This window comes from Dromaius novaehollandiae, chromosome 16 (assembly GCF_036370855.1).
Source record: "Dromaius novaehollandiae isolate bDroNov1 chromosome 16, bDroNov1.hap1, whole genome shotgun sequence".
NCBI classification, from domain to species: Eukaryota; Metazoa; Chordata; class Aves; order Casuariiformes; family Dromaiidae; genus Dromaius; species Dromaius novaehollandiae.
In genome coordinates, this window is record NC_088113.1 from 14,146,331 (window position 1) to 14,172,229 (window position 25,899).

The following is a 25,899-nucleotide window of genomic DNA, read 5'->3' on the forward strand; positions in this document are numbered from 1 at the left end:
CAGTTTGAATGGGTAATGAAAAGGAGTGAATAATTGCTGCACTGCAGGGAGCTCTGGGGCAGCAGAAGCACCCGTAGTTATTACCATGCTTACAGTATCTCTCAGCAGGGACTGCGAGCAAAGCTGTATCCTGAGTTACTGTGGTCTAGCTCGGAAATTACACCATTGAACTCAGTGGCATCCTTCCAAATTTACTCTAAGGTTAGAGCGGAGTTTGGCTCACACACTCCAGCTAAAATACCATTCTGAATAAGAAACATTTGCTAGTGTGCCTTACCAGAAAGAATCTGAACATGATGTTTTAAATGGTGTATTGCAATCCCTAGTTTCTCCAGAAGTTGACTGTGGTTCACAGTGTCAATGTAGAAAGAGAGCTAGTAATCAGTTATTGTCTTTCTTTCCCCCACCACAAAAAAACAGGTTCCTGCTGTCATTATTTTTTTTAAGAGAGAGAATTACAAAATATATACCAGCTATTTCTTCATGTGGGAGCTTCCAGAAGAGATAAAAGGTTGCTGTGTTGGACTGAAACAGAGAGTTATTGTAGACATAGTTCCACCGTGGGTGGGACAGGCATGTGAACCACAATCATTCTCCTGTACGAGCATTTTATGTTTCCATCAAATATGCACTGATAATAACAATACTATGTTAAATATTTCACTTCATTAATACAGTTTCTGCAAAGGTTAGGTCATTACTTTTGCCAGCTGTCACTGCTTTGGAAGCCTGCTGGCTGTACTTTCCCCCTATCAGGCTATCACCCTTCTCACTCCCAAGCCTTAAATATTAAATCTCAGGAGCTTGATTTACTGGCAAAAAGAAAAAAAAAGAGAGAGAGAGAGAAAAAAGAGAAAGCTTATTCTTGGTTAGGTATTTCATTCTTCACTTTACTGAGAAACTAGCCTGGTCACACACAAAGAGCATGAATCTACAGCAATGTTATATTATTATTAGAGATGTAATTATCTTAAAGAGACTGCTTGATCTATGTTGATGATATCCATGATGCCTCTCTGCCCTGAGGAAAAGCCGTGCGTGAAGTCGAGCTCGTACCAGCAGCCTGCAGGGCGTGCGGAGCTGGGGGTGGGTGCTGGCTTTAGGCAAAGTGCCTGGGCAGGTTTTGGCTCTGCAAACGCCTAGCACCAACGACCATGAAGGTGAAGTGGTGTTAGTTGTCCTGCCTTTCTGTGTCATAGTTTTGATTTTGAATCTGTATTTTGCCACCAGCTGCCCCCATGGCTTTATGCCAAGTTACCTCCTTGGGAAAATGCCACACTTATCTTTCCTTTGGACTTTCTCCAGGGAAAACTACATTCACTGGTCTCTTGGATGCCTCCTTTTGATGTTTCATGCTCTCAGGGGAAACTGTGTGTACAAGTCCAGTTCTGGACACCCTGCAGCTGACACACTGTACAGAGTTAATATTCCTCTTCAGTGCATAAGAAATCCATTAGGTCACTGAAGGACTAGGACAGCTGGAGCCAATTGTTCTTCCTGAAAAAATATGGTTCGGTAAACTTAAGTAAAAATACAAGCACGAATAGTCCTAACTTTAGTACACCAAAGGGGTAAAAGCTTTAAACTATGCAAGGAAACATTCATTTCAGAGAAGGAGTTTAAAGTATAAGGATAACGTTTCATCTTATTGCCACCACTGGCAGTGAGCTTCACCTGAAATACCAGATATGAGCCCCGTGCAATTTTCTGATGCAGAAGATAGAGCCGCTGGTGCAGACTGTGCCCAGTCTCCAGGACTTGAGATGACCGCGGTTCCACGCGGCGTCAGGTCAGCTCTTGCCGGCGTCTCTGCAGGAGGTAGCTTCCACAGTGAGACGGTTCCTTCCAGAGCCGTTAGATGTAAACAGATACATTTCATTTAAGGGAGTTATCACAAAACCTCCTCCTGTTTGCCCCCTTCTCTGCGGGTGAGTCACGCTGAGCTCCCCGCACGTGCGTGCCCTTCTGCTCGCGCTCGGGCGTCCTCCACGGGTGACAGCAGCAGGGGAGACAGTGAGGTGGGGGTCAGGAGACAGGAGATGCTCTGTAGTGTTCAAGCAAACTCTGACAGATGATAACCCCATACAAACAGACCCTTCTATCTGTTCACTTTCCCCCGCAAGCGAGTCAAATGCTGTGTGGCCCTGTGCCTTTTTGTTAAAGAATTCACAGTCTTTTTCCTAAGGCTGGAAAGAACAAACCCAAAAAAGGATCTGGGAGTAGAAGGAGAGGGGAAGACGAGCAGGATCCATTCCATTTTTATTATTTTTCTTCTCCCAAGAAATTCGGAAGTTATTACAAATCTATTAGAAAAGTGGTAATGTTGGAAAGGCATAAACTAACACCAGACATGGCTGACGTTGACTTTTACTAATAAGATTGCCTGAAGTTCTGAGATTTTGAAACTCCACTTCCATTACTTATGGCAATTGCATGTATTCCTCTGCCAGTTCCTGCACTGCTCCTTCCCCTTTCTCAAATCATCTTCTCAGCACTTCAGTTAAACGCTGCAACTCCGACATATTACTCAGCAAGTTCTTGATTATTGCAAGCTAAAGCTTTATTTTGGGATAGCTCCCAGCTTTAAACGGATGGGCCTGTCCTGCGTAGCTCCGTGGAAGTCAGGGACACGTCATCAACGGATCAGTTCAGCAGCCAGCTGATGTGACAGGAGGGAGCTGGGAGAAACACGGCAGGAATTTCAGGCAGTGTGGGATGATTCTTGTAAATCCGCCTGGTTCATGAAACCAGTTGTGTCATGTACAAAAAAATACAACATATATCCTGGGATTTCATAGTTTTATTTATCCAGTGGTGCCTGTTGTAGTCTCTTGTGCCTGAATGCTTTTAGGAACATTTTGGTAGCTTTGAGGGGTTTTAAAAATAATTATCAGTAAAAGGATCGAAAAAAAATTCTATATGGAAAGAAGAAGCAAAAAGGAATTAACAGATTTTCAGATTTCTTATTTCAATTCAAGAGCTCTACAGCTTAATTATAACTCATTATAAATCCAGTAATATTTGACATTCTTTGTAGGGGATAGTTTTACCAGATAGTTACTTCATGACTAAATTTAGTATTTAAAGCTGTGAGTTCTCAATAGTGAAAGTGAGAGCCATGCATGAGAAAGATAGCAGCTAAACAAATTCCTCTCATGCCTAGCTCTGACCTATACAGTTCAGCTCTAACCTCCCAGTATTATACCTCCTATGAATGATTACCAAGTTAAACTGTTTCCCCTCACAAATTAACCTGAAAACACCTATGATGTTGGGTTTTTTTAGGGTGTATTTGTTTGAATTCAGATGTTGAGTTAATCTGTCAATACATTCCAGAGTACGGTAGCAGCTGGATTACAGGTACTGCTATAACTGTGACAGATTTTCTAATGCAGCACAGGTCACTGTGTTGTGTTTAGAAAACAGAGTTTTTGCAGTCAGTCTCTTTGGAAACAGGTCATCATATAGATGCATGAGCAAAATGACACTCCCTCAGATTTCATGGACCCGTAACAACATAAAATTTACGAAAATTTAAGATTTTCTCTCATTCGAAGTCCTTAGCGAATATTGTCCAGATTCCTAATGCTTTGGTATAATACCACAGAGTTTCTTACATCCCCCAGAATGACCATTGAGGAAATACAATAAAACAATCCAGCTGATGGCAGAATAAATAATGCTTACAAAAGTAAGTAAATTATAGCTCAGCTAAATAAACACAGCCCAGAAGCAAATGTGGGCTGGGAGAAGCACCTGTTGGTCTTGTTAGTACAGAGCAGCGGCACTCTGCCTCGGGAACGATGCCAAGGTGAAGGCCTGGCAGGCGGAAAAGCATGTCTTCTGGCCAGCTTTAGTAATGGCTTGGGCTGAGACTATGCAGCGAATGCCTTGACTCGTTTAATCCTCCAGCGAGGAGGTGAAATGTGTGCATTGCCAGACCCCAGCTGCAGCACAGCGCTTCTGCACCACTCTAGCTGCAGCTGCTTCCTTTTCAGCACACGCTGGCTGCACTGCTCTGAAAATGAGACCTCCTATTGCTGTCTGCAAACTGCCATAAACTTTCACCTAAAGGTCAAAAGCATGAAACAGGTGTTTAAATATTGTAAAATATGCACACAGATCCAGGTTCCTGGAACAGCTCATTGCAAGAGATGTGAGTTAGCCGTCCCCGGCAGTAAACACTAACTGGTAATTGGAAATAGCCTGAATGTTTTGGCCACTTACTCCAGAAGGCCAGTGAATCAGTCAGTTTGAGTGCCGGGCAGCCTCTCACCTTCCAGCGAACCGCCGTGTGTGTCAGGCTGCACCGGGGGGCTCACACTGCTAACGAGGGATAGGTAAAGATGTAACTGTGGGGAAGCAACTGTGCTTGAAAAACAAAAAAGACAAAACAGAATGATTTGTAATTAAAAGCAACCTGCTTAAAGGGATACTTTTTTTACAGGACTTTTTTTTGAACACGTTAGGCACATTTTCTACTGCCCGTAATAAGTGTTGACTCCTAAGTTGCGTGTTGGATGAAATCCCAGTCCCATTCCCTTCATGTTCTGGGATACCAACCAGGCAGGCCTATGCCAGAAAATTTCAGCACAATAGAAACTATACAAAAGTAGATTTTCTGAAATGGCACGGTGAAAGAGCAGTGATGCACAAGCGTCCATTCCTCTGTAATTTGTTGCCCACATAGACCCAAAGCTTTTACTGAGTCTGCTCCCGTTGGCGGCTGTTGCAGAGCTGGGGGTCAGTGTGTGCCAGCTCCCAGCCCTGCCCCTGCCTTTGGCTCCTTGTCTGTGACGAAACCGGGTGGCAGGTTTGAACGGTGCTGTCCCCTGGGCTGGACAGAGAGCCGGCCCCGGTGCTCTGCTGCTTTCCCCGAACGTCGCAGCGTGCAGGAAGGGAAGGGGCAGCGCATGCCTGGAGGTGGCTCTGGAGCCCCTCGTACGGCAGGCTCTAGCGGGACACCCAGAACCCTTGCAGGAGAACTCCCTGGCACTTTCTGCATTTTACAAGTGGAAAATGAGCAGTCCAGCTTTCAGTTTGGCAGGGTTTCCTTTTACCTCTTAAAAATGCGAAATACAGAGTACAAATATTTCTGAGTCGTCTACCTATTTTTCACCCGCCGTTTGACAGAACTAGTGTAAGAGCAAGAGATGTGTAAGACACTGTTTTGTTGACAGCTTTCTCTTGACTTACTTCACATTGTTTCTAATAAACCCTCGATGACGTCTTCTCATTCCATGATTTTTTTAAATTTAATCTCCCTCTGATAACCACAAGCCACCTAACCTTTGTTCTGATACTTAAACATGAGAGTTCTTTTAATGTGTCTTTACATTGAAGCTCCTGTTCATTTTGATAGCTATTCTAGGGCCTTTTTCTACTTTGCCAAATTGGAAATGATGTACATAAGCTAAATGCATAAATGTCATCTTAATTCCAATGTGATCACAGGAAAGGTAGTTTGTGATGGTATGTCTTTATGAATGCAGTTTTGAAAGACTTTTGTGTAGTTACCCTGTGGGTCAAATGATTAATTTGCTATCCATTGCTAGCTGTGATTTTTCATATTCACTGTATCCTGCTTTTCCCCTTCCTGTAAGACTCTACATTGAAGGATGTTTTTTCCATAGTTAGTTTTGGTTTGTTTTTTTCCAGTGTGCACTATTCTTTATCCTCTATTCTACTTCTGCATAGGCTATTTACAGCACTATAATGAATGGTTGCTGCTCTCCACATTATTTTTTCCTGCTAGTTCAATAAAATGAAAGTTTACCTTGAACAACATGAGTCATCATCAGGTGAGTCAGAGTAAATGGGAGATTGCATGAATTAACAAACAAAAGTAACACTAGAGCCTGCCTTTCTGTAGCTTTACTGTGACAAAGAGGAAAGCTTTGGACACCAAGGCCCTCTAATTTTTAACTTACGGAATTTACATGCCCAGACAGCTCTCAGGAAGAGACCCAAGAATTCACCTAAGATTTCTGCTGAGAAATAGGTTAGAAGAAATTAATTCTTTACTAACTAATACTTCTTCCACTACAGAGACTAAAGCTTCTTCCTAAGAAATACCTATACATTTTCAGCTATTAGTAAGAATAGTTACTTTTGGAATATTATAACCTTTTGCAGTTCTTTTCGCAATGATAGGATGCCTATTGTCTGTTTTGCACCTTTTATCCCTCTCTGCATTATTCTTCTGTTGTCTTTGGCTGTACATTTAGACTGTACGGGGTAGGAAACCATATGGGCTGGCGTTCGTATGGCACACAGTGCAGTGGGATGCAGGTCCAGAGCTGTGGTGTGTAGGAAGTACAGCATTAAAAATTATAACTTCTCTTAACAGCACTTTTTAAAGAGCTGCCTTTTTTATGACAAAGAATGAGAGCACAGACGAGGTTGTTGCTGCAACTGACATAATGCATTGATGGATGGAAGCTAATTTACCTTAGTGATTCTGTTTGGAAGCTATCATCAAATTACAGAATTACCAACACAGCTTTTGCAGGTCCTGTTTTTTCTTTCTTTAATCCTGAATTAGGGAGATAATGGCAACTGTAATGTGTGAGGTCACACTACAAAAATGCAAAGAGGAAAAAAAAAGCAAAAAATATTTAAAAATGCAACTTTCAAACTACATCAACCATGAAATGTAAAAATGGGGAGGAATCTACCCTGCTGGAAATAATCTTCCCATTCTCCTAGAAGTGTGCAATGTCGATGTCAACAATTCCCACGAGGTTTCTGGGTGTGAGCAAGCGAGCTCCTGATTCCTCGTAACCTGTCAGCAGATGGCAGCCTTAAAGCGCTGTGGAGGAAGAGTCTCACACTGTGCTGCTGGTGTGGCCGACGTTTTAGACCAAAAGGAGGAATAGTGGCAGTAATGAAATAGTCCCATGGATTTAAAATGCACCATCCATTAGAAAGGTTTAAGAATTTGAAATCAGCTTTGGATCTGAATTTCACTGCTGTGTAACCACCTTAAAATAGCTAAATAGATAAAACCACACCTAAGTGTCAATGCTTTGGGTTTCAAATGGTCTTTTCTGCATCTGCATATTTCTGCCTACTCGCCACTATTGTGATTGGACAGATATGTTCCCAGTAAGACAAAATGCCTTTAGATAGGATAATCTTCCATTTGGGTTATTAGACTGAAAGGCAGGAATCCCTTTTTCTGCACTGTTGTGTCATACGTTCACCAAGTCATCTGGGAAATGTCGCTTAACTCCCACCAACTCACTTCCTCTGCGTATCTCTGCTTTGCAAGTAGTCTGATCTGAAGATTTTACTCAAAGCAAGGTTAATAGCAGAGTACCCAACATAAAATAGAGAAGTCTAGAATTAAAGCTGTGTAAACAATGTTCATTCCAGTTCAATGAATGAAAAAAATATCCAGGGATGACTCAAAATATTTCTCAAGAAAGTGAAAAAGAATCCTCAAATGAGTTAGGTCAGCTGGAAGATTTTATTTGACCGGAAACTCTGCATTACATAACTCATTCTAACTCATTGGAAAATCAGATTTCAGGAATTTTCAAAGTGAAACAAACATTTTGATTTTATTGGATTAGTTCTCCTACTTTTTTTCCTGCAAAAACTGTTCAGAGGGTTTGAGTAGTTTCATCCACATCTGAGAACAATTTCCCTCAAGCTCCATTTTTCAAAGGATAAATTAGCTGCTGACCATAATTTGCCCATCCTTACTAAGCACAGAATGTTGTTTGGCTAGACACTTACACTTAGTAGACACGTGCACATTTAACCATACCTGAATCACTTTGTATTCATCTATTTACAAACTGGCTGGGCCCAAACACTATAGCACAAGACCTAAACATTTGAGGAGAGAGAGACAGACAAAAGGTCATTCTATGTTACCGATACTATGATGACAGATGCACAACTCTTGCACTTGTTCGCTTACAGAAAGAATGCTATAAATCAATGGGAGCATGTTGTTTGGCACCGCTTTTATTAAGTATCACTACTGCAAAATCTGCAAATGGAATTGGGAAGATGTATGCCTTGCTAGTTACCAAATGAATGATATAGGCAGCTGGATGGAGAACAGCCTCTCTGAATTACAAGCGGAGAGTCTCAGAGGCCAGACTCTCACTTGAGCTGCATGCTGTCATTTCTCAGCTATGCTGAAAGCTGGTGAGAGCTGCAGGCAGATGATTGGTAGTAAGGAGCTGTTCAAAAGGTGTATATTTAACAGCTTAAGAACAAAGAGAGATTTGTGAATAGCAGTGTTAAGGAAACAATACCTGGGGAGGGAATGGAAAACCAGCAATCTGCATTTCTCATTGATGCTGTCTGCTGTAACAGTGACTCATTGCGGAGTGACTCAAACACCAAGTCTGGTTTGCATTTCACTTTCCCCATCGATCTGATCAGTATGGTCAGCTACACATCTCAGGGGCTGAGGCCTCACAACTAGCATTTGTCATGGACTTAGGGATTTTTGGATTTAATTGTTAAAGTAATACTTAAGGTAGCTGTTATAGCTGTTTCATCAGTTGGCACCTTTATATCCCCGATGAGCTGTAGAGCTTATCAGTTTGATAAATATTGTTCCTCCTGCCCCACCTGTCTCCCTCCTGTCTTTGCACCTCTCACTTTTAGGCTCGGAATTTCCTCTTTTCAGATGCTGGTGTTTTTGTGAACACAGTGACTGTTAGAAAGGGCATAAGTTGGACTACAGTGCACGCAAAGCTAAGATTTCAGAAACCTTCAAAGGAGATTGGCTAGCCACATGAACAATGAAAAAATCCCGGATAACAATAGTTACTACTGATGTGCTTTGAAATGATGTTAAATAAGACATGTCAGGATTGAAGACAACCTTTTACTAGAGATTAAGAGACCAGCAAGCAGGAACAGAGTGTTTGGCATCTAGCCAAAACCATCTTTCTACCTCTTCGCTTTGAAGGTGCCAGATCACTCCTGGAGACAGCCAGTTCATTCACTGATGAAAGATCTCACCTAGAATAGTAATTCTAATGGTTCCACAGTCTGCTTGTTCAATAATTTAGATAGCACCTACATAGCTATAGGAAAGAAGAGAGTTCCTTAACAAAAAGCCATTTTTTCTCGTATTATGTCTACCAAATGAAAGTACTGTATCCATCAAAAAGTTCCATTGTTCTAGCAAGTTTCAGTCTTGTCCATTATTTGGTATTTTTTTTTCTGTCTAGAATCTAGATTCAAGTTTCCAGAGGACATTACAGTGATAACAATCTGAGCATGTGGACTTCTGGACTTCTTGGCTCATTCTTCAGGAATGACTTTGGAATTTTGCCTTTCCAGACCTGTTTGGTCTGGTTCATAGTTGTCCACTGTGTAGATCTTTGTGTAATTGTTCTTGAGTCAGTTTATGGATGTGGGATTAGAAAGAACTCAATGCCTTAAGTGAAGTGCTGTTAAAACCACCAATTTTTTTCCAAGTCAGAAATATTTGTATAATTTCCCCAAGAGAAACTGTCCTTCAGTCATATGCTGTCCTTGAGGCCAAGCTAAAGGTTGTCTGAAACATCAGCCCTATGAATATTGGGAACACAAATCTGGAGTGTCTGGGAATTTGGCAGATGCTACCTTGGAACATAATCTCTATTCATTTGGCAACTGGTACAGGGTAGTCTGAAAATAAGTTTGTCTCATCAGTGCTGAATCCTAAGTTAGCGAGGGGTTGAAGTTCAAGACATACTTTATACAGCTATTTCTGACATGTCTGTCCTGCAACTTGCCTTGCCAGAACACAGGCCATCCCCTGCCTTGCCTTTTCCTCGTGGATGGCAGGTGTCACCTGGTAATCAACCTCATTTTTAAGTTTATGAACATTTCTGTAACTGGAAATGGAATATTCTGATGCCACCCTGTGCTTTGTTTCTGGCCACTGGTACTTTCAGCCACTTCCTCCCTCCTGCAAAGGAATTTCCTACCTGTTCTTTCTTTCCTTCAACCCAGGAAGAAGTGTCCCAATTAACCATAAAAGAGGTTATGTATGTGCATATTTGTATGAATCAAACTGGAAGTGATACTTCTCCTATTTAATCTCCAACCTCTGGAAAAGACTTATCTTTTTAAGCACTCATTTTTTTATGCAGCTACAGTACATTCTGCTCATTTTGTGTTATTAAAATAGACAAACTGTAAAATTGTATCTTGTGATGCATGAATGGAGTGTTTGGCTGTAAAAGAGCTGTTCTTGTCACTGACACGTTCATGGCTAGGTCTGCTTTTTAACATCCGAAGTAATATCATAAATTACAACTGTGAAAATAATATGTAGGCATTATCATGCTGAAGAAATAGATATATGCCCTCAAAAAAATTAGATAGTAGCCCAGCAAGAATCAAAACCCTGGACATGACACTTTTCCGTGACACTTGGTTAATAAAGAGTAATGTAAATGTTTCCTTAACGGACTACTATCAGATTTCTCTCTTCAGCATAGGCTGGACAGAAGGGGAATGTACTAGTTGTTATGATCACCTCCTTGGGCCACCAAGGTATTTCCTATTCTAGGTTTATTCTTTTCTTCTTATTTTGACCAAGCAGTCCAATTTAGAAATGACAGATGTTCTAAAGATGGATCTACCTCCTCCAGCGATACTGGGTCAGCGCAGAGAAGATGGTTGTGATTTGGCAGCAGTTCTCTGCCCTTGTTCCTGTTGTCCCCCCCTTCCTTGCCTACGCAGCCCTCCTGTCCCATCACGGCCCTGCTGTGGGTCAGCCTTGACATGACACAGGCTCTCTCAAGACACATGACTGGCTATGTTTGGTCTGAACTAGTCTCATCCTAAAGTTAGCTTTTTCAGACCAAGTTTTTGTGCTGTTAAACTTGTTCCCTGGGGTCACAGAGTCCACACTGACATTTGCAGGTGGGGTTAATGATTTAATGTGAGTCATATGTCAGTTCTAACTCACTCGGGTCTCATTTAACAAATCCATCCAATGACTCAGGAAACCTTTTTCTTGTTGTATTAAGATGATGTGTGCTTACAGGGACTAAAACTTCTAAAAGAAAGAGAAATAGTGTTATGGTAATCGGCGAGCCTGACTTTCACAGTGCGTGGCTTTTTCAGCCGAAGGGTCCCCTCTTCGGTTCCCAGGTTATACGCACTCACCCTAGCTGCAGTACCCGTGCTATCCACACGCCCGTTAGTCACCGTACCCGGTACGCCGTACGCTGATCAGCCTGCGCGCCCCTTACCTGGCACGCCGTACACTGATCAGCCTGCGTGCCCCTTACGGTGCGCTTTATTACCGAGCCAGATTTTAGAATTTAGGTGGGAATTTAAGACTCACCCTTTCGGTGCCTCCCATCGCCAAAGATCCCAGGTGAACTCACCCGATGGCGCCAGATGATCATTTGGAGACAAGAGGCCCCGACCGTGGTCACCTAGGGTCCCATCCGGGTCGCCAAACTGCTACGGAAAGTTAGGCTAGCTGGTTACCATAACAGGGTCCGACCCTAGGTTCCCGCTGAGACTAAAGTTCGAAGCCAAATCAGAGCGAAATAAACTTTAATGACACGTGTGCAGTAATTACACATCGAGCTGTAATTACTTTGCCTCCAGAGGGGGGGGACCCCGAACGAAGAAATCCCTGGGCAATTATACCCTTACAATCCAAGTTCCCCACCCCTGACGCGATAGTTCGGACCAATAGTAATATTTAGGTCTGGGGTCTTCCCCTTCTTCATTGGGTCCTTTCATCGTCTCTAGGCGGGCCGTTTCCTTATCTCTAGGGTTGCAGCTTCTGCTGTGGGTTGTAACTTTCTTATCTTCCAGCCTGGACCAGCTCTGGGGCCTCCCTTTACTTAACTAGGTAAAAGTTCAGCATATTTTCTGAGTGCGGCCTAAGGCTTCAGCAAATTTAGCTACTAATGATAAGCAAGTTTTATATAAGTAGTGTTAACTCATGCATGTTTGCATAAGCAAAAGGGTTCATCTCTAGTTCGCCTTTATGGCCTAATGCTGAACGATTATCTCTAGACAGCTTCAGTCCAATATTCTTTAGCGGTAGTGTCTATTTGGCAGAATTTTTGTCCATACTATTTATTTTCAGCTTTGTGAAATGATTAGATAGCCTTTATCAGAAATGCACATCTCCCAGAAGACACCAGCCAGCAGCCTCCCTGCTTCTGATAGAGGCTTGAGTTTAAAGAGGACATAGTTGTTAATGTTTTTGCAGTTAGTGTGTGACTTCAATCAGAGAGGACTTAGGAGTAAGAAGATAACGGGGATCTGTGTATCATATAGCAGTGTCAGTGCTGCCAAGTGCGAAAGGTGGAATCATTTCAGGTCTCTAAGCATATCTGAAGTCAATAGAAAGCATCCTATTACTTTTTGAAAAGTTTTGCAAACCACCATTAATATGCACAAAGATTAATATTAGTAATAATATTATAGAAATACTCTTACTTTTGCATGTAATGATGTACCTAACCCAAGCAGTCAGATTCGTGGTCAAGGAGGAGAAGAATGGGTCCCAGTTTAGATGTAAGAGTGCATTCCAGATCCATACCAGAATGAGACCTTTGCACGAATCCTTTCACCCCACTCCTGATTTCTGTGGGGTATGGGCCAGAAAGGAGCCACAGGATGTTCCAGCCAAACGTACTCATGAGTCCTGCCCTGCAGCTTAGATGTAGCCAGCAAGAACTACTAGTTCCATGGCAGAGACATTTATTCAGTAGAACACCTTCAAACGTATTTCCTTCTTCATTTCTGAAGATTGTGGGATTATGGTAGATATGATTGTCACATGTCACTGTCCCTGTTGATTTGCCAGAGACAGAGTTAGTATAAATAGCAGCTGGGGTTTTGGTCAAAAGTAAGGAATGAGGTGGAAACGCTGAATCATAAGACATACCACACAGGAAAAGTGTGGGCACAGAGCTGAGTCCTGGAGGTGGCTAGCAAAATGGGGGACTTCTTTAGCAGGTATTAGTAATAACCTAAACATAGTGTTATATAAATGCAAGTCTTTGTTACACTGGTGAGAAACAGGGACTACTTTTTTTTACACAAATTTAGTCTGGAAATTCTAAGAGCATCTTTATTATATTTGTGAATCCTGCAATTTCCTATTAATACATTCTGGATGAGGGATCCTGATATTTACCTAACTCTGGCTTTTCAAGAGTTATAAATAACTGGTAGCAAGTACCAGCTGTACCACTAGTTTGTATAATATTTAAACTAGGTCCATGTGCAATGGACTCTTCAGGTGATGGAGTCCAGTAGACAATTATTGCCTGACACTTCAGTTTTCTGTTTGGATAATTTGACCTTTTAATTGAGCACTTAACCTGAAAGTTTACACAGTTTGGCACCACTTTGGGGAGAAAAAACCTCTAGTATATGTATTATTTTACAAGCTTTCCAATCAAAAAAAAAAAAAAGAAAGAAAGAAAAGAAAAAAAGGAAAAGAAGGAAGAGTTTTCATTTAGCTGACGACTGATGTTAAAGCTCACAGGAAAAATGCAGCGGCGCTTTCAGACTGCAAGTGGTAGTGCCCATTTTTTCTGACAGGGCAGTGTGGGTCACGTACACACGGCAGTGTTGGGATAGGCTGCACTCTTTGGCCCCTTTCTTATCGTGTAAGAGATTCACGCTGTGTGTTTGTTCTGTGCACGCATAGTAGATTCAGTGTGAGCTAGATTTGCTGTGCATACATCAGATGACTATATTTCATGTTTTCCCAAAACCTGATGCCTTCCCGGAAGCACTGGATTCACTGTGTGTGTGCACTGAAATCATTGCAAATCCTTAATGACAGGCTGGGAGAAGGCTTGAGGAGACAGCAGCCAGGACTGGGTTGTTGCCTCTGCCCATGCAGTTCATCAGGCTCCCTTGCATTCCCAAATTCCCCCAAGAAAAGGTGTTCCCAAGGGTGCACTGAGTGCTCTTTTAATTGCCTTGATGATCTAGATATTGCCTGCAAGCTGCAGGCTGAGCTGCGTGCCTAAATATTAAGACTGGCTAGAAATGAGAATTCTGCTGAAACAATTTTTTTTGGCAATGTAGAAAAGCCATGTCTTGCTAAAAAATATTCTTCATTAATACTGTCTACTTACTATAGCAACTAGTTAATTTTATGGCTCTTCTGAGCTGCCCAACTGGTAAATGGGCTGTAAAGCAGCCAAGGAACTAACAACGACTTTTTGAAGCCACAAATTCCAATGGGCTTTTTTCCACCTTTGATAGTGTCTAAAAAAAAGATAAAGGATGAAAAGCAAACTGTTTTTCTTGAGATCAAGGATTGCTGAAAGCGAGGGCAGTGCTCTTACTCATGAGCAAACTTGATAATCCCAATAAACTCACTCATACACTCCACATTTCAGTTCACATCACGCAGCTCATTGCTGGTAAGAAGGAGGGACAAACATTTGTAGCAAGTTCCTACTAGCTGATAATCAGTTTCTGCTGGCCTTTTTCTAACAGCTTCCCAGGAAAACTAGAAAACGCTAAATCAACTTTTCCACACCACCAACTACCCAGTGCTTTTGTTGGCTGCAGAAAACCTGAACTTGGAAGACTGCACTGTGTAGATAAACCAGGCAATGGGAAGAGTAACCAAAAATGCAAAACCAACCTCAGGGCTTGGGATGTAGGATTTAGGATGCTTCCGCTTTGGTGCTTTGAGTGAGAGAGAGGGAGAAAGAGAGAGAGGAAAGAAAAGAGAAGTTTGACACAACCAGTTCTAGCAGAAAATTCTAAGTAAAATTATAGAGAATCCAGGAAAAAAAGAGGAATGTGAGAAATAATTTTTGTAACAGTTTTCAAAACTTTTACATAGGCAAAGGAAAAACACTGGATATAAAGACTTTCATGTCTTTGTTGCCAGTTAGACTCAAAATATTTTTAGTATCTTCTGAAATAAGCAAGTGGTCTTGGCTGAAATCTCCCTGCACAAGGTATCCACAACTGTCTTTATTGGCAGTTCTAGCTGAAAAACAAGCAATTAATACATAAAATGAATTACAATCTGTTTTATAGAAGGGGACCTTTGAGGTAAGGTCTAAGGGAGCTTTAACAATGTCTATATAGAAAATGGAAATGATCATTTCCAGCACAGCCAGCCATATCCCTTCTGACCATCAAAAACAGGAAAGTAATCTTATGCATCTGGGATTGTATATGTTGTCATGAGATGGAGGTATATGTTTGGAGACACAAGCTTTATATCAAAGAAAGTATAAAGAATCTTGCAGAGGAAGTACAGTGACTCCAACCTCCTCCCGCTGTGGCTAACAGCAGTGGCCATGTATTTCCTTGTACTTGATCAGTTTTGTTTAATAATAAACCATCAACTGAAACCATAAGTGGAAAACAAAGAAAAAGGTTAAAAAACAGTTTTCAAAGAACAGCACGTAGCTACATTCCTTTTTTCGCGCACCACTGTGGGTAGGGGTGTGTCAGATAGATTTCTCTCAGCTGCAGTGTAAGGCTTGTCATCAGGTGCAGATATTCCCAGCAAGGCTAAGGGATGTTTAGCACTAATGCTGTATCCCACAATGTGCTCCACACATTGCATGCCGTGCTGGTGGCTGCACCGTTCGCCTTTCTCCTGCCTTGCTCTCCGTCAGGCATCTGTGAGGGCTAAATCCATTCCTGCCTAATGGATTGGAGCCTAAAGAGTTCCCATCATCTGGCAGAACAGAAGTCAAAATCTGCATGTATTTGCTAGACAGTCAGCCAGCTCACTGTAACACCAGCCTGGCCACGAGAGACAGCCGTCCCAAACCTTAGGTTCCCGGTACTCTGGCCATAAGAGGCTGCGTAGGCTTTTCGCCTAGAGGGTGGGATCTGGGTGCACTGAACTGAGAAGAGCTGGTGGAAAGCCTGATTCAGGAGTGCCCTGAGAAAGAATGCTTAACCGCTAAGAGCAGGGAAGAGCAAGCCATTATTCTGCATGTTTTTATTATTTGTGTTTTAATCCTGTCCAGTTTGGAAAAGTTTAAAAACAAAGGATACATTCTTCCTAATGCAAACATAAATACGGATTAATTCCTCTAACCTTACAGGAAAACTGGGAGTGTAGAGAGATCAAAATGAGGGGAAATACACATGGTCCTAGAAAAATGTTAACATTTTTTACAAATAAACATAATATGAAGTAGGATGATCAAAGTTGTTGAATTAGTTCAAATATTTTTCTTGGAACAGAGTAACAAACACTCCATTTCTGTTTTTCACTTAACTTTTCAAGTAAACATACCCATTAGGCATGAGAGTGTCATATATAGCTCTGAAATATATGTAGCTCTCCTGACCCATTTTTTTCTACTGTTTTCCCTCAATTCTTCTGAGGAAAGACAGCCAGTATGTGCTGTTTATCCACACAGTGACATGAACTCCTATGTGCTGCATTCATAACCCATAGTGGCATTTTTGGTTTACACATACGATCCACGTTATCTCTGTGCAACAAGTTGTCTTAAAATGGTCTGAATCTTTTTTTTTTTACTCTTTGCATGTTAAATCATGACTCTTCCTTGCTTTTCAGATGCACTCTTTGGCTTCTTTGGACTCAAACCAGCCCCAAACGCACTAACATTAGGAAGTCTGGGAGAAATTTGCACCTGAGACTTGTTTCCAACTGTACTAGAGGATGCTACCTGAACTGTAAGTGCCATTCGTTGTGCAGCTATGCCAGACCAGACCGTGCCTCAGCTGCATGGCAAGGCAGAGGGAAAAGGGGCAGAAGGGGCCCCTTGGGGGACGTCTAAATGGGATTTAGGAAACCGCTGTTTGGCCTGCATCATCACTGTCCATGGTTAGCACGAAGCCCCTTGTGAACTAGTAGACTCTGCTCAGCTGCATTTACCTGGCTCCTGCTTGGTTCAAGGCGCAGGCAGGGACAGCGTGCATCTGCCTGCAAAGCGCTGCGTAGGTGTGCTGTGGAAGAACACTTGTCCCTGTGCTGCTTCCCCGTTCCCAGGGAGGTGTCCTACCACTCCATTCTTCTCCTCTCCTCCTACCTAAATGGATGTGTTGAGACAGGAAGTTTGTGGAAATTTGGCTCAGCAATCCTGAATCTGCAGGCTCTGTTAGCTCAGTCACCAGGCAAGGGGAAGTTTGCCACACCAGGGATGAGCCTGGCAGCGGTCAGGCTCCTGCAGAGCAGAGGGGAGCTGGAGCGGCGTGCGGCTGAGTCACACGCGGTGCCCGCCGGGCAGCTCGGGCAACTGCAGGCACCTGCTCCTTCTTGCTCAGGAAGCCTGGCAAAGCCAGCTATTGTTTTTAAGTGGGTACCAAGTCATAAAGTTCACAGAAGTAGATTGCAAAGAAGTAGGTTTGTATTATCATGCACTGTGAGACTGATTACTTATTAAACTCTTTTTCTATTAATAGTAAAACACCACTGGGAGGTCAGGAGTGCAAGTTCACTCAGTGCGTTTTTCAACCGAAGAGAGCCAAAAATAGATCCACAAAAGTCCAATCCTGATAAAACTTTAATTTGTTTAGTAAAAAACATACTATACTAACTCTGTGAGCCCTAGAGGCACTGATCCCTGATACTCACTTGCTAGTTCCTTGGAAACTGTAAGATAAATACAGTGTCAAAGAAAAAAAAACAGGTGAGCATCATCTACTTGATTTTTAATGTCTCCTTTGGTAGTATTTCCAAACTAAGATATCTCAAAATTTTCTTCTATTTTTAACTTTCCAAGATTTTTGCCTATGAGCTGAAATGGAGTTCCAGAACGTTTTAATGCATTGTATTAAGTATAGTCAAAGTGAATATAAAGCAACTGTTAAGTCAGTTCTAACTCAAAAAAGTTTTAGATTTCAGTTTCAGTGTTACCAGTCTTCCAGTATTGATCTGGTAGTAATCACCTGTATGGATATGTGCCAGCATATCTGACATCCTACCTGGTCCAAAATATCCACTGAGGAAAAAAAAGTCCACTTAGGACTCAAAGCTACATTTATTGGACACTTCCCAAGTCACAAGGAAGTCAACAAATATTTGCAGTATTCATGCAAGATGGGATTGAACCCTGCAGTACATAAAGACTAACAAAAAGGAGGTTGTTCTTCATTTCTGAAGAACTGTTAACCAGAAGGACAGGGGAAATAACATCAGATAAATGGAGACATTCAAATAAAACTGTCAAGCCAACTAGTAAAGCACAAGTAAGTATCAGACTGTTGACATGAGGGAAATTCTTTCTCCAGCTGGAACTCAAAGCGATTGCAGAAAAGGGTTTAAAGATGACATTCCCAGACACATCTTCCTTAAGGTCTTCCTTTACAGATGACTTATTTCAGTTTTGAAATAAGCCTCTTAATACAAAAGAATTCAGCAGGTGACACAAAGTAGTGTCTCAGGTTATTTTAGAAAAACATTTATCACAGGTCAAACCAGTTTACTGAAGAGGCAAAATAGATGTGTTTTTTTTGCTGGAGAGTAAATGTACATCACCCCAACTCATTCCACCTAATCTTACCATGTGGGAGTTTTGAAGGAGCTACCATCTGTATTGCTGACAACATCAAGCTAAGCTCAAAATTAAAAGTAGGTTGAGAGCACAGTATAAAGTCTCATGACTTTTTAATTTAATTGAGATTCACAGGTCATCAGCTGGCTTTCCAGTTGGCAGCCCTCATCTCCTGTAAATAAAGATCAGTGATAGTTAGACTTTCACCCAATAATTAATGCCATTACAGCACCCTCTGTGTTTATTCAGTCATAGTCCATCCAGAGATATGTCATCTCACTGGGAATATCCACATGTGGAGGTATGTCCCAGTTCCTTTTAATTCAGTTAACGGCATGACCCAAATCTAATGAGAAACACGTTTCATTAATACTAGTGCTATCTCATGCAACTATTTAATCTTTGTCTGAACTTTCAGTGTTTAACAGTTAAGTAGTTAAATCTCCTGTTTCCAGGGTGAGCTGAACAGCACAAATATTTGATGTGGGAGCTGCTCTGGATCCCTCTGGACAGACTCTTAGCTAATTTTTCTCCATGCCCTTCCAGAGGAAGGAATAGTGACAAACACAAAAAGCTGAAAGGGCCCAGAAGAAGGGCTGTATAGCTGTACTGGCTATACCCTGTGTTCCCCTACTAGCAGCAGTTGCAAGATATTGCAGAGATGATGAATCATTACTGTGCTTAGACACATTTTGTTAATTTTTCAGCACCTTAAAGAAGATAAAAGAGGTGCTGTGTGGCATGGTCCCTTTTTTGCATCTCAGCTACTGGATGTCATTCATGAATGGTCACAGGTTCATATTCTTCCAAATCACCCACCGCACTGCATTTCTGGGGCAATAGCTCTGTACTAAAACAAGCCTTCTGGGCATAATGTGATTGTCCAGTCATGGACAAGGACAGAATGTGTTATCTCCATTGCTCTGTCTGGTTTTGCTCATCAAGGTCATTTGTATGCAAGCTAAGAATATTGAAAAGTCATGCACAGACTGTGAGAAGTGGTTTAGGGGACAGGTTTTCCCCATAGATGACACTGTCCAGTTACGTTATGTATGATCCTCGGTGTCAGGTACCATACAAGCAAAACTCTAGCCCTGGAATAAATTGGAAAATAACCCAGGTGATTCTGTGTGTACATGCAATGACAAGAACGCATTGGAAAGAGAAGGATATTTCCATATTTCTGAGGAGGTGGTGTCCACACACCAAAGCAAGTTTGACCAAAGTCCAGTGTAAAGTTTTCTGATGAATACCGCACTCAGGTCAATGAAGGTCTTCTTGCTGACTCAAATAGGCTTTGTGTGGAGTCTTGTATATGTATGATGGACTTGTTTAATAAGCTTTTCTACATCTGATCACAGACTGTGTTTCATCAGGGTCTTCTAAATTGTATGAACAGAGAATACTTTCATGGGGCAGGTTAGCTATCTAATCAATTAAAACTTTGGTGCCATAGAAATAAGGTAGAATGAGAACATATCTGTGTAGATGTATAGAGCACTAGGTCTTTTCACACAAAAAATATTAATAGTTTAAGCAGCATCTGCAAAATTTTAGATATCTATCATTCATGCTGCAATCATTAATCAAGGAACAAATGGGTGTTTATCATATAGCTTTCAGAGATTTAGAAGTCTCTAGGGGAAAGGGTATGTTTTAAAAGCAAGACTGAGAGTTTCTTGGACACTTCCTACTCAGAGCAACTTTGTCCTGATGTTTTTACAGAATCTGATGTTGCTGAATTGTGCCTGATGATGACATGACACTGGAGATACTTCAACAGATCTGTTTTCTTAAAATCTGAATGTGCCATGAGATTAAGTCAGTTTTCATGAAATGCCAAAATGAAAATGGAGAGTTGTTGACATAATAATGTAGAAAGCTACCATTTAGGAGCTTGACTGAAAGAAAAATCTTTGTTCCAGCATAATTTCTTATTATAGCCCTATTTTTTTCTTAAAAACAGTTTCAAGTTTTCTAAAAGATTTCTTTTCTCAAAGCAAAATATTTGGATTAACCCTGAAGTATCTCTTTTCTCCAAAACTTCATTTTGCTAAAAATTTTTTTGTTTTGTTTATTTTTATTTCATTTCATTTCCCAAATACAAAAGAATTTGAAATTTCAAAAAATAGCAGAGCTATTCAGTTTCTATAGTTCCTATTCAGTTTTAGGTGCACCAGCATCTGCCAGCAAGATACAGAAACAAGGAGCCGTCAACTTCAACAGACATTATGCAGAAGTACAATATACGTCTAGAAAGAAAAATAAGTGAATGACTGTGAGTTTGGCCAGCATTAGGTGTGGGGCTTTACAGGGCTGCATGGTCACTTTGTTGAGAAATTTTGAGTATCCTGTGGGACCTTTAGGGAAGGAGAGGGATGAGCCCTAATAAAGAATTCATGAGTGTCAAGGGAGCGGTTGGGCTCTGAGCTATAACAGAGCACGCAGAGCAAGCCCTGGGGAAAGAAGGAGATTATTAGCCAAGTAAATTGTGCCCCAGGAAAAAGTGAGGAAATGAGAGAAATGAGCACTGATGTACATGCACGTTTTACTGTAACCATACAAGCACGCTTCTCTGCAGTGTAGGTGTCCCTGCTCGTTCGGGTCGTGCAGGTCTCGGCGCCAGAGCCCGTATGCCTTCGCCTGGCCTCCTTCCCCGGTTCGCGCTGCCGTTGGGCAAGAAGCAGCCGTGGGAGCCGCAGAGCCCGGCCGGAGCCTGCTCCTCTCGCGGGCTCTGTCCCAACAGGCGTGCGCTCCGGCTGCTGGCTCAGGCAGCCAAGCACAATATCCACTTCCTTGCATAATCTACAGCATTCTCGTACCCATTCTTTGTTGAGACAGGCATGGTAGTGATTGCTGTATGATCTGTCTGAACTCTCTCTATTTACACTTCCCTTGTGAGCATGTTATTTCCATTACACAGAATTCACACCTTTGTTTATTTGCCTAGGAGCTCCGATTTCCCCTCTCCCTCCCCTGGAACTGCTAGTTATTCCTTCTATTGTTTTTCCCTGGATCCCAGCAACTTCTATATATAGCACAGTAGTCTTCGCGTCCTCAAAAATCTGTTGCCTTTTCCAGTGAAACACACTAGGTGCCAAACACAACCTAAGCAGGGCTCTGAGGAAACAGCAGCTTCCCCAGGGGCCACTGAATATGCAGAAAGATGTGGGCCCTGTATTTCTAAGGACACCTGCCAGAACCCTGTTGATGGATCAAAGCACAGATCAAATATTTGGCATCAGCCATATCCCCACGAAATTTCCACCTACAGGTAGTAGAATATGTTATTTTTAAATATTTATTTCATTCATTTGGATCTACACATAAATAAAAGCTTCTGTTCCCGCCCCCTCCTACAGTGAGTGGTAAATACATGCATGCTGTTGGCTCTCTGCTAGCTCTTTGATTCCCCAAGCAACAAGCTGATCCAGTTTCTCTTTCAATTCTGCCCTTGGGCAAGAGAAACTTTGCTAGGGTTATGAGTCAACTCTATTTGAAGCTACCCTGTTTCCTGGAAAATGTCCTCAAGCACATCTTCAAGTGTGTTAGTTGCCAGACATCCCTCTGAGTATGCCCCTTTGTTAGGATTTTGTTTTGCCAAGGTTTAACAACAATGACGCCTTGTGCAATTAGTTCTTTTCTCAGTTGTTGAAAACACAGAGAAAGTTCCTGAGAGGTTCTTGCATATCTAAAGTGAAACTTTGTCATTTAGAAAAAAAAAAACCTTTTGGATTTAGATGCTTAAATTTCATGTAAGTATTTAAGAATCTGAGGACTGGCATCTTAAGCTACATGCTTGAGCACCTATCTTTCTCTTAATAGTGGTCTTGAGAATCACTCCCTATGTCTGTCAGTGTCTAAAGGTGCAGTTACACAGCTGCTTTGACTAACACAAAACTGTGCTTCTGCTAAAAAAGAGCAGTGGTCCCATCCTTTCCAGGTCCATGGTCTCTTCCCCTAAATATATGTTTTGCCACCTTCCTAGTGTTGACCCTTGCAATTTTGCAGCTGTGAGGTGCGTCAGAGCAGCTTTCTGATCTGACTAAAACCAACCCTGCAAAAAAAGTTTTCAAATGGATCAAAGTCTCATGGTTGAGAGAGGTTATGACATACGGTCATGAGAGGAGTGGAGGACAACAGCCCATAGCTGGTCTGTGAACCCACAAGCTAAGTTCCTGCAGCGTACAGTCTCCCCAGGGCTTTTATTGCAGGTTAGCTAACCACACCTGAAAAATTTACTCTTCTACCCTATCTCTTAATTTGAATTGGTGTCATTGGCTTTTATGGACAGGCCCTTTTTCCTATTTTCAGAAGTGACTGCAAAGTGCAACTCTCATTGACAGTTAATGTCATTGAAGCCGCAGGATGTCTAAATCAATGATGGAAACATGATTTATAAAGAGACCTTAGAAGAATAAATGTCCTTACAAATGTGGGCCTAGTTTTCTTCTTGTAACTCAGCTGCACTTTCTCTCCCTGAAATGTCTTTCTCCATCTGCATGGAGACAGATGTTTAATAGACAGGCAGTCTGGGTGGAAAGCCTCCGCAAAGATACAGGCCTGCTCCTGCATTTAATAAAGCTGATGAAGCAAGATTTCAGTTCACTGCAAATGCTTTCCTCAGTCTGGGCTTTTCATCAATCCTTTCAAGAGAAAGCACTTAAATGTGAACTTTGAAAATACTGTTTTCTTAGGAATTGCAAATGCCTGCTATCTTGTGGAGCTGGTTAATTGCAAAGTGTACTTGGATCTTTGTTAGGTAGAATGGTATCAACTTTTCACTGAATAAATCATTGTAGGACAACAATGATTCTTTTCTTTTTAAAAATCTGATGTTTACTAAACCTTCTTTTCAAGAAGGTATACTTTTGATCTGTACCAAAATGCGACTTCTTATAGCTTTCCTGATGGCAACCCAGAATTAATTTGGGTCCTCTAAAAAATTTCCATTCCTTCAATGATTTTTCTGTATTCTTTAAAGCTAAATGTCAGCCAGTCTGGTATGCCTTCCTTAGTAGAAACAGAGCAAATGAAAAATCTCTTTACTTACCCCTTCACAAATAATCACTTTCTCATTAGCTGGTGAATGAATTGTATTAAAATGTAAAATCAAATTATTTTCAGCAGAAACTCTCTCCACTTCATGAGGAATTTTATTTGGTCACTAGTCTTGATTGGAAAACATTCTGATTTTTTACTAAGCATTTTTAGAGAGGTTATCCGTACTTTATCATATAATTTTATATTTTTAACATTCATACACACACACACAATATATATATATTTATATAAATTTGTCGTCACCAACTTACAGAAAGAAAGGCAGAATTTAAGACTGAGTGAAGAACTGGAAAACTGGAATATGGATGGTTTGTAGCTCATATATAGTTGTGGGCACACTTGTGGACCCAAATATTCAGAAACACTTGTTAAACAAATGTGTGTACACACAGCTGCAGCTTGGAATCAAAACCTTGTGGCTCAGAAAATTAGCAGTCACATTTGCAAGTGTCATAGCAAGTGAGACCATCACGACAGTCATCTGTAAAATGGCTTTAATACCACCTCACGTTGTGGCTGAGAAGCTCATAAAGCATTTTGCTATAAAACAATTATGTTGATAATGAGATTTTACTTAAGGAATAGTAAGAGTCTAGGTTTTCAGCCCACTTTCGCTGCTTGGCAGCAGTCGGAGATAGCCAAGTTTCCCCAAATCAGCTCAGCTTGCTTTCTGTAGCCCTCCTCTATAACAGCATTTGAAGAGTTTGTGTAGCAGTTTCTGTGCTACCCCTCTAAGCACTCCCGTAGCATGGTTTGAGATGTCCTTCTGCGTTTGAGAGCCCAGCACCAGGTCAGCACAGATGGTGCAGGACCTGCCAGGCTCTGGAGTGATGGTTCAAAGGCATAGGAGATACCCCACAGTGACAAACTGTCCAGTCAGCTGAAGCCCTTAGTGTCTGGCCTGTATATAAGTGGATTTCTTCAGTTTATTGGGTTTAATGCATTCACACCACTTCCTTCTTGTCCCTAAACTGTCATGTAGATTCCCAGCTGTGTGAGAATTAGCAGCTTTGGAGCAAATGAGCTGAAAGTTGTCATATGCAGGTTGGGCATTGGGTGCACCCTGGTACAGGAGATAAGGATGAGCTAGAGACATAGCTCCAGTAGCTCTTTGGAAGCGAAAGTGCTCCAAAGTGGGTTGGGGAGGGGAAGGTCTAAGACACAACATGTGATCTTTGCCCAAGAGACTATTTATTGTATATTATACTTCCTTCTGCAATATCTCAGAGGTTTGCTTGCTTACCTCATGGGCAGAGCACCAGGAAGCTCTCTGGTCTGTAAGGGACATTTTAAGTCCCATGAGCTCTTTCCTTTGTAGAGACAATGCAATCCCGGAGCTGGACATGATTTATATTTTGAAATGTGTAATTCACTGTGATTCCTGCAAAACCACATCAGTTAAACATTGCTGTGAGATGCTAAAGTAAATATATGTTTGCCTATGAGAGTATGCAAACAGAACATTGGTTTCAGCTTTGTTTTTAAGCAGAAAAGCTTCTATTTTTCCAAAGTCAGAAGTTGCAGTTAGCATCCAGAATTAATATGCCGGTTAACATAGTAAAGGTATATTGTTGTGAATCAGACAACATTAGCAATTCAAACATGTGAAGCATTTTAAACAAATCTTAACAGTTAATTTGGTCTTCTTTGAAGTTATTTAAAGGTTTCACAATTCTGCAAGTTGCACAACCTTCCTCCATCATGTGGAAAATCCAAGATGCTCCTCGGTTTAGTCTTTAATGATTAAAAACACTTCTTTGTGGCATGCCAGTCTCTGGTACATTTATTATAAGGGAGAGGCTGTGGTGGAAGCTGCCAATAAGAGTTTAATAATATGTCTAGGCTGTCCAATTAGTTGAGAAATTTAAATCAACATGTTTAGTGACTGCATACAAGACGTCTCCTGTCTTTTCTTTTTTTTTTATGGAGTGTGCTTTGAAGCTTTTCGCTTGCCTTGAAGTGAGATGATGCACTTGTATGTCACAAGGAGCAACATACATTTGTACTTAAACCTTTTTTTTCCCCATTTTTCTGACTTTCAGGCATAGTTAGGGGGGAGACAGCATCATTCTGAAGTACCAAAATTTGGCATCTCCTTAACTAAGCAGAAGATGTATGTAATCTGAACTATCCTTATCTCTTGCTGACCTGGAACCTGGCTCCCAAAAAGTCTTGCTTGTTGTGCTTATGCTCTGCAGGTCCCATTCAAAATGACTCAGATTTGGATTCTAGCTGAGGCTTTCTCCTGTGTTTTATAATAGGACAGTCAGTTTTATGCTATTGCCTGGCAGCCCTCCACATGATGAGCACGTTGACAAGAAAGTCTGCAGTTGTGCATTTGCGGTCTGTGACTGAATGTTGCTGTAGGGCC

General features: G+C 41.5%; 1 long non-coding RNA gene across 2 annotated transcripts in view; it reads left to right on the forward strand.

The window, feature by feature from the left end:
• LOC135330123 (uncharacterized) overlaps positions 1 to 25,899 on the forward strand; it is a 101,699-nt gene that overhangs the window by 65,778 nt on the left and 10,022 nt on the right. For both annotated transcript variants that reach the window (XR_010391922.1, XR_010391921.1), the window contains exon 6: positions 16,526 to 16,644. This is a non-coding gene — a long non-coding RNA (uncharacterized LOC135330123). The remainder of the gene's footprint in view (positions 1 to 16,525; positions 16,645 to 25,899) is intronic.